Raw genomic sequence first — 3,015 nt, forward strand, 5'->3', positions numbered from 1 at the left:
AAATTGATTTGGGGATCATTTGTTCCAGTGATTTTCCAAGTATTCAGTGTTTTTCCAAACTATTCAGGTTTAGAAAGTGGGTAAGCTACAAATCATACCTGCCTTCCCTTCCCTGGAATAACATGAAATTTCCATTTATTTAGGATGTTCATATGCAACATTCGACATGCTCTGAGAGCACATACGCAGGAATGTGTATGAGTGTAAGTCTGCTTGCTGAAGGGTTAAAAGCAATCTTCACGCAGAGTTTATAGCTCAGAGTTTATAGCTATGTGCCAAACAAGGCATGGAGACATATGGTTAGTTCAAGTGCCCCAAATCAATTTAGTTCTCCACTCACTAGAAATGTTTATGTGGTGAATTGAAAAAAAATCTCTCTCAAACAGAAAGAGTACTTCTGTGTACAGTAGCTATACTGTGAACACTGATCCAAAGTAAAATACAAAAGACTTTAAAACTCATCTCTGGCTGGGCACTGGTGGCTCACACCTATAATCCTAGCTACTCAGGAGACTGAGATCTGTGGATCGTAGTTTGAAGCTAACCTGGGCAAAGTCCATGAGACTCTTATCTCCAATTAAACACACACATACACACACACACACACACCACTTGAGGAACACTATCCTTGAGCACAAAACCGTAGGGATAGTGCCCAGGCCCAGAAGTCAAGCCCTGGGACAAGCAAAACAAAACAAAACAAAACAAAAACCCCTCATCTCTGTAGTCAAATATGAAGAAATTCAATATTTTTAGTATATAATCTGCTGTAGTTTGAGGTGTCCCCCAAGGATTCATGTGTTACATAATCCCCGCTATTAACAGGACCACCTTGTGTAGATGTTTGGCTTCGGGAGTGATCAGTTTTAGAGAAAGTCATCAGGGTAGAGCTCTAGGATACACAGCTTTAGAAGAAGAGGGACATTTACAGGAAGGACCTGTGTATCCTATTCTTTTGTCATGAGGGTCTTGCATCTCTTTGACACTGTGCTGGTAAGACAGCCATTCAGACTTTGCTAAAGATCAAATCAATGAAGTTGCTGCACATTTTTGAACTTTTTTCTTCATTTGTTATAGCAAATCTAAAGTGCAACCTGAGACGATCAGAGCAGAAAAAAATAGACTTTTCATGGGCAAAATAAAGGTTCAGTTAAATAATGCCAAGAGCCTTTTCAGCTCAAAAATTCCAATACTCTAGAGAAATGATGATGAAGATAATTAATGAAAATTATGATGATTAGTGAAAATTATGGCAAAAGATTCTGCAAAAAAATGAAAGGTCACAAAAATGCCAAATAGAACTTAAATCACTGGGTGGGTGCCAGTGGCTCACACCTGTAATCATAGACACACAAGAGGCTAAATCTGAGGATCATGGTTTGAAGCCAGTCAGGGAAGGAAAGTCTGTGAGACTCTTATCTTCAATTAACTCCAAAAAAAAAAAAAAAAAATCTGGAAGTGGAGCTATGGCTCAAGTGGTAGAATGCTAGACTTGAGCAAAAAAGCTCAGGAACAGCATCCAGGTCTTGAGTTCAAACCCCAGTACTGGCACAAAAAGCAAACAAATAAAAAATGAACTTAAATAACCACCTCTCCACAAAGTGAAACCTCTGAATGCATTAAATACTTTAGGAGCTTGAGCCCCTTGAATTATTACAAGCATTTAAAGAAGAGCTTTGAAAAATCCAAGAGACCAAAAATGTATTTTGTGAAAATGAATGATGGGTAGATGTGATAGATTTCATTTGAATGGAATTGCACTCACCATTTGAAAGTAGCAAGTTTTAAAACAAAAACCACACAGCCGACCTTTGCTACCCCAGAGCCCTGAGGGCTGTTTCCCCTTGCTCTCCTACACTCTAAAAAAAAACCCTTAAAATTCTTTTTATTGAGCACTCTGCTACCAGTGTGTCATCAGGCTCCTACCAGGGGTGATGATGTTACCTAACAATAAAATAAGGGCTACATTGAAAAAGGTGTATAAAATGCTTAGCCTCATTCCTAAAAGCTGAATAAAATAATGCCTATTATGTTTAAGGATTTTTTTGTATTTTCTAATCCATTCTTCCCTGCTTGGTTCAATACAGACAGAACACCTGATGGTTGGCCAACTTCTCCTCCTGGCTCTGCATCGGGACTTGTGAATCACATGGAGCTTGCCTCACACCTTCTTCTTGAAGATGGCCTTTGTGTCCTTGACACTCAGAGCTTTTTACAGAGCAAACTTTGAAGTCACACCGACGCCAGTGTCCTTTTCAGAGGCACTTTTCGGGGTTCAGCGGGGTAGCGTCCTGAGAAGGACACCAGGCCTCCAGAGGCTCTTCGCCAGTCTGGAGAGGCGGCACCATAAAGGGCTGGAGCCCACAAAGCACTCATTGGGGGGCACCGAGCAACTGTCACAGAGAAGACTGTGGTTCTACCTGTCGTTGGATAGCACATGAATTCTGGAAGCTCGGGGTTTGGGGAGGGGAAGCGGGGGTATGTGTAACAACCCCATTCTCTTCCTCCTTCTCCTCCAGCCGCCGGAACGGCGAGGGCCGCCTGCAGATCAGCGCACCCAGGCCCGTCGGGGCCTTTCCGGAAAACCCCGCTCCCTTCCGAGCAAAGGCTCAGCAGCAATGGCTCAGCCTGCACGTGTCCCGAAGTCGCATCGCTCACTTTTAAAAGGGAGCACCTTCGGACACTGGCTCCACGTTCCCAGTAGCAGGTGAAGGGCCGTGAGCACGAAACGGCTCGCTTTCACCTGCTGGAATTCCAGCACCCTTCGCCTGGACTTCAGGGCCCGGTCGGCCATGCCCGCTGCACCAGGCGGAGGCCGGAGCTCGCTCCCCGGCGCATCCTCCCGGCGCCTCCGCCGCGGGCGTCTGGCCGCTCTCGGAAAGGATTGTAACTTTTTCTAAAAACTCGTCTTTTCCTGTTAAAGGAAGTGTTAAAAAGATGGCGTTCCCACACCGGGAGTCGAACCCGGGCCGCCTGGGTGAAAACCAGGAATCCTAACCGCTAGACCATGTGGGA

The 3,015-nt window shown here is 44.5% G+C and overlaps 1 non-coding gene across 1 annotated transcript; it reads right to left on the reverse strand.

Moving 5' to 3' along the window:
* Positions 1–2,943: 2,943 nt before the first annotated feature.
* Positions 2,944–3,015, reverse strand: Trnae-uuc. The gene has a single exon. It is a non-coding gene; the product is annotated as a tRNA-Glu (tRNA).

This window comes from Dipodomys spectabilis, unplaced genomic scaffold (assembly GCF_019054845.1).
Source record: "Dipodomys spectabilis isolate Male_0828 unplaced genomic scaffold, ASM1905484v1 ptg000095l, whole genome shotgun sequence".
Classification (NCBI taxonomy): domain Eukaryota; kingdom Metazoa; phylum Chordata; class Mammalia; order Rodentia; family Heteromyidae; genus Dipodomys; species Dipodomys spectabilis.